At 40.6% G+C, this 6,613-nt stretch overlaps 2 pseudogenes; both read left to right on the forward strand.

The window, feature by feature from the left end:
• Positions 1 to 5,189: 5,189 nt before the first annotated feature.
• LOC148350242 (U2 spliceosomal RNA) lies at positions 5,190 to 5,362 on the forward strand (annotated as a pseudogene).
• A 249-nt stretch (positions 5,363 to 5,611) lies between these two features.
• LOC148350243 (U2 spliceosomal RNA) lies at positions 5,612 to 5,754 on the forward strand (annotated as a pseudogene).
• Positions 5,755 to 6,613: the final 859 nt, after the last annotated feature.

The raw sequence follows: 6,613 nt of genomic DNA on the forward strand, positions 1-6,613 counted from the left end.
AGAGAAACCTCCAAAACATGCCGGACATGCGGCTCTTGAGGACCGGGTTTGCCACCCCTGTATTAGTGCAATAATAAGTCAAAAAGCATCACTGACCAAAATCGCTAAACATTGTATGCAACGGATATCGAACCTGGGTCCTATCAGAATGCACTATACAAATCAGTGTTTCTAGCACCAGGGTAGAAATAGTGTGGTAATGAGATAAGTCAAGTCATGTTTATTTGTATAGCCCTTGATCACAAAGACAGACAGGCAGGTAGATCTGTTTGTGACAGATCACTAAATCAGGAAAAATTCCCTGGACAGCCACCATGTGGCGCTTTTATAGATTTCAGCCCTTTAATATGTGATGTATTAACACTGTCTTTAGAAATTTCTTCCCGTATGCATTGAATCTTTTTATTAAAGAAGACCATAAAGTCATGGGCTGAATGGGTAAAACTATCTGGGATAATCGGTTGCCTCGTTAGCGATGCTACAGTGTCGAAAAGGATTTTGGGGTTATTCTTTTGTGCCGCAATCATCTAGTTTCATCAGTAATCCAAGCTAATGCATTTTCTGTCATATGCCATCGCTTTCACTGGTGGTCTAGTGGTGAAGTGTTTGCACGCTCACCGCTGCCATACAGGTTCGATTCCCACTGCAAACAATTATTTTTAATTTTAATCAGCGATTCTTATCGACTGATTAATCTTTTGTACTATTATATGCTGTAAATGTATGAGGAGCCCAATGGGTATACAGGAGCTCTTAGTATCGTCTCAATTTCATACGCCCTATGTCTGAAAAATCTAAGACAATGATTTTTTGGGGGGAGTGCGCTATTTTGACTATTATTCCTTTTAAGGTGGATGATCAATTTATGTATCGGTACTTTATTTTTCAATACTCTTGCCAATGTTCTGTCTGTATTTTTCGATTTACTAAAGAACTGATTTTTTTTTCATATTAAATTTTGATTTTTCTTGGGGGGGATTTCATAATGAATGCTAATAATTTATAATAACTTCTGTTAAGCAGGAGTATAGATATATGGGGATTTTCAAAATAAAATTGAGGTTTTGGTGTGAAAAGATAATGCACTTGCATCCACTGTCTTAATTAATGTCATTGCGGGTACCAGTTAGCCCCCAAAGCACCTGAGTATCCCGTGGGCTGGTTCTGAAAAGATCATTGTGATTTCCTAGGAAATTTGATTTGTAACCGGCATGAGGTTTGGTGCTTGACTAATATAACATCTAATAATTACAGTCTGGTAATAAATTGTTTCTGTAGTGCAGTGAACATTCACCTAACACGCGAAAGGTCCCCGTTTCGAGACCGGGTGGAAAGGGATTGGCGCCACCAGGCTGTACTTGCCCAAGACCAGTGTTTGCGCACTGCCTGCACATTCTCAGCGCACAAGAAAATATATCCAGCGCGATGTTCCCTCTAAACTGCGTGTGTGAATTTTTAGAGTTTTTCGAGAACCGGCTTCTTCGGCTCGGCTCACTAAAAGGAACCGGCTCTTTCGGGTCCTAAACGGCTCTTCAGGTTGTTTTTGCTTCTTTTATCCCTATATGACCAAATATTATGTAAAATTGTGCACAAAATGACTTAAAGGAAGGGGGGATAAAACAAAAAAGAAAAAAATACCAAAATGAAAAAGTAGTGAAAAGCTGAGAAAAAAGAAACAAAAGGGAGAGAAAAAAGAAGGAAAATTTCAGGAAAAAAAGGAAACAAAGGAAAAAAGAAAATAGAGAACAAAAAGAAAAAAGTAACAGCTAGGAAAAAATAAACACAATGAAATGTTTTTAAAAGGGATTCAAAAATTGAAAAATACAGGGAAAAAGAAGAAAAGGTTTGTTTTGCATTCAAATAATTTCCAATGATACCAAGTCAATCTTGTTGCCAACATTGTACTTCCACTAAAAAAATTTGATTAAATACAGTTCTGTATTGTGCAACCTGATAGGTTGGTCGTTTTTGTTGTAAGATTTCTCAGAATTCACTGTGTGAAAATAACTTCTTTTTATATTCCTAAATATAAAAACAATCTTACACACACACACACATGAAGTTACGTTTCGATAATCAGTCTAATTGCATCTCTTGTACGTTTATCAGTCTTGTACTCTTTTATTTTGAAGTCGCATTCCGGTGTTCTTTTTCTGTATTCCTGTCTGAATAAAGTCAGCTTCTCACCGGGAGTGTCAGTGCTGCCGAGGTCCTTGCCCGGAATGGTGCCCGCTTGGGAATTTTATTTACCTTAATGCTTGTTTTTATTTGAGTAATTCTGCCAACATAGAGTTTAAAAAGTGGTCGGCGGCGCCCTCTGTTGGCTGCGGCTGCATCGGCTCGCTACAACGGGTCAGGTGCAATCGATATTTCGTTCTGTGTACATTGTTACACAGAATGACAATACAAGGAAATTATTATATTATTATTATTATATAAGTTTTAACTTTAACAAACCGACTAAATAAGCCCCCAAAAATGTTAGTAGTATGCGACAAGAAAATATTTTAGAAAATCCTGTGAAATAATTGTTGTACAAACAAACGACGTTTGTAGGCCGTATAACCTTTGCAATAATACATGAGTCAATTCATTCAAAAGTGAATTTTTTTTTGGCATTGCCGGAAACTCAGCAAAATGTCACGTGATGTCCAGTTTTAGACATGTTTGATAATGACTCTGTTGCCACACTTGGGATTGCCGTTGCTCACTGTTGTTTCAAGCGTTGCTCACCAACGTTGTGTGAACGCTCAGACCCGTAAGGAAAATGACAGGGAACATTGCCCAAGACACACCACAGTAGTAGTTTAGGGATCCAACCCACTAATACCATAATATCAACATAGTAAACACTTAATATAATAATAATAATAATAATAATAATTTCCTTGTATTGTCATTCTGTGTAACAATGTACACAGAACGAAATGTCGATTGCACCTGACCCGTTGTAGCGAGCCGATGCAGCCGCAGCCAACAGAGGGCGCCGCCGACCACTTTTTAAGTCTTAGGAATGACTCGGCCGGGGCGCGAACCACCGACCTCCCAGTCTCAAAGCGGGCGCCTTACCATCTAGGCTACTGAGCTGGTTAATATTGTATGTTATTTTAGAAATACATATCAAAATTTAGTTTTGGCTTTAAAAAAGCCTTGATTTCAGGTTTTGGGTAACATTTGTAGCAAAAGTTTTCTGTTGTTGCTGGTATTGATGGCAGCAGCTGCTGTGCATGTTCTTTGTTATTTTTTTTAATTGAAATTTCCAGAATCCCAAACAAAATCTGCATGAAACAGACAACAATGGAGTCATCAAGTTCAAGGGAACAGACAGTGCTGGAGAAATACATGGAAAAAGTCAATAAGGTAAAAATAACAAGAGTTATGAACTGTTTCATTCAATACAATGGGGAGATACTCAATTCCGGACTATAAGCCGCTACTTTTTTCCCAAACGTTCAACCCTGCGGCTTATTCAGTGATGCGGCCGATTTTTGTCATTTTTCTAACTGCTGCCAGCGGCGCTCGAGTACAAAATGTAAGATTTAGACCGGTGGAATATATGCGCCGAGGAAGACTGCAACTTCTTAGCTTGTGCACAAATTAAATTAGCGTAGACATATCCTCATCATGCAAATTGCAAAAAGAAAGGCACATGACGCAGCTTACAAGCTAAACGCAATCGAGCAGTCCGATAAAGAAGGAAACAGCTACTGCATGCTAACTTTACCTTGCGAGCGTATTGCTAGCGTGTTTATGAATAAGGGAGCGTGGAACGTCGTCTATATGTTAAAGTCTCTTGCCCATACTGGGGAAGACGACTTTGATGACGCCGGTTATAAGGAGGAAGATGAGGACGGTTTACCGTGGTTTCTTCAAGTACCGTATATTTTTTTTAACAGACCCGTTTACTGTGTTGCAAGCGTATTGCTAGTAGCGTTTTGCTACCCATCACAGGCACGGTTTGGGATGAAAGTTATAATATTATAATTAAAGCTTTGAAACTCTCCCGGTGTGCCGTCTTTCTTTGTAAATATGTGTAACCGATGTATAATATGTATTTTCACCTGTATATTTTTGAAATGTGTTTTTTTGAGACACTTATTCTGATATGTTTTGCGAATTAAAAAAGAGGGGCAGAGCAAACGCGGGCTGACGGGAAGTGGGGTAAAGGTGAGTGAGACCTGTTGTCGCGGCGGACAATAGTGGATATATATTTTTCCCACCCTTACCTGTGGAAATATAGACTTTTTTTCCTTGGATTAATTTCAACGGGACCCGGACTCTGCAGGTCTGCATCAAACCTTAAGTACCGGTATCATTTTCTTTTCATTTTGCCGGCTGTGGTTTTTGGACTGTGTACTTTATATTCAGTTACAATCGCGGGACTCAAAGCCGGGTTTGGGCTAATTTTGTGATTGTGTTACATGTCGTAATGTGGGCGCATGCAGCTTATATACAGGTGCGGCTTGTGTAAGTACAAAATCGGTTTTCCCCTTCAAATGTGGTGGGTGCGGCTTATAATCAGGTGCGCTCTATAGTCCGGAATTTACGGTATATTAAAAGTGAAAGCAAAATCAAGCGCCTCCGCAGGCGATAACAGTTGGTCAGGAAAAGAGCGATCTACACCCGTACGTCGCTCAGCATCGCACCCTAGCGTACGCTCTCACGCATTACCGGCGTTCGAACTCCGATTTTTGACCGAACAGCGAAGCAAGAATTTCTCGTCTTTCTTTGTAAATATGTGTAACCATGTATAATATGTATATTTGCAACTGTATATTTTTGTCATGTATTTATTTGTATTTATTTTGGACACTTATTCTGATAAGTCTTGCACTGACCAATTAAAAAGAAGGGGCGTAACAGACGCGGGGGATGACGGGAAGTGGGGACCGGTAAAGGTGAGTGTTTGTGGACACGGCAGACAATAGTGGATATATAATTTTCCCACCCTTACCTTTGGAAATATACACTTTTTTTCCTTGGATTACTTTTAACAGGACCCGGACTCTGCAGGTCTGCATCAAATCTTAACTACCGGTATCATTTTCCGCTATTTCACTGTAGGGTTTGTGTTAATTTTGTGATTGTGTCGTTGTTAGCACTAGCTGCTGGTGGTGAGCCATAGTCTGCAGCCCAACGGCATCTGCTTCACGGCCAGAAATTTCTGGCAAGGCTTTGATGCTAGGTCCTTAGCTTGGCCTTTTGGCCTTTACGATAGCAAGGCTTTGATGCTAGGTTCTTAGCTTGGCCTTTGAAGTCACTATCTTTGATTTTTGCATTTCGGAGATGGAATATGAGCTTGCTCTGTCCACTCCACGCATCGGCCCGGTATTGCAGTACCTCCGGGAACGGTGCATTCGCAATGATCGCAGCAAGGTTTTAGGGCTAGGACCTTAGCTTGGCCTTTTGGCTGAGAGTAAGTGTTACGGCTCCTAGGCTTTGTAGCGTATTATGAACTGACCGATAACGGATAATGGATAATGAATAACGAAGATAGATCAATAACCCTTAAAAACCCCAAAACCCCCTTAACAAAAGGAAACAAACTATTGGCTGATGCTAGGTCCTAATGAGAGTCTAGATGTGTCGGCATGCGACAGATGCTAGGTCCTTAGCTTGGCCTTGGCCTTTTGTGTACTTTCTATGAAGTCACTATCTTTGATTTTTGCATTTCGGAGATGGAATATGAGCTTGCTCTGTCCACTCCACGCATCGGCCCGGTATTGCAGTACCTCCGGGAACGGTGCATTCGCAATGATCGCAGCAAGGCTTTAGGGCTAGGACCTTAGCTTGGCCTTTTGGCTGAGAGTAAGTGTCCCGGCTCCTAGGCTTTGTAGCGTATTATGAACTGACCGATAACGGATAATGAATAACGAAGATAGAACAATAACCCTTAAAAACCCCCGCATGTTTTAATGTGGGCGCATGCGGCTTATATACAGGTGCGGCTTGTGTAAGTACAAAAGCGGTTATCCTCTTAAAGTGCGGTGGGTGCGGCTTATAATCAGGTGCGCTCTAGTCCGGAATTTACGGGTAATCATTTTCTACGTTGGTATTGAAACCACTGAGTACGTTTTTCCCGTGTCCATTTGTACAAGCGTTGTGTCTCCTGTCATCTCCTCTTTTCCCACCAGGGTTTGAATCAGGCCGGCAAGACAACACTGAGAGAAGAGCGAGAGAAAAATGAGCTGCAGTGTTAAATATGTCCACTTGATGTCAGCCAAGCCAAGTACCACTCGCTTAGCAACTGTCGTAGTATTTCTCTCTTGTTCTCACTCTCTGTTTGTCTTTTACTCTATCAATTTCTATCTCCTGCTCTCTTTTTTCTAGTTTTTTCTCTCTTTTTCTGCCTTTTTCTGTTCATCTTTTTTCTTTCTCACCTTCTCTCCTTTCATTTTTATCTACTTTCCTCTCATTTTTCTCTCCTCACTTTTTCCTCTGTCTTTCTTACTACCTTCCTTTATCCCTCTCTATGCTCACTCTTCCTTTCTCTTTCTCTTTTTGTCTTTTTCTCTTCTCGCATTCTTCTGATCTTTCTCACCTTCTCTCTTTATTAATTTCTCTCTTTTTTTTCTTTTTCTGCCCCCCTCACTCTATTTGCTCTCTGTTTCTC

The sequence above is a fragment of the Urocampus carinirostris genome, chromosome 16 (genome assembly GCF_059441175.1).
Source record: "Urocampus carinirostris isolate Australia breed hairy pipefish chromosome 16, RoL_Ucar_1.0, whole genome shotgun sequence".
NCBI classification, from domain to species: Eukaryota; Metazoa; Chordata; class Actinopteri; order Syngnathiformes; family Syngnathidae; genus Urocampus; species Urocampus carinirostris.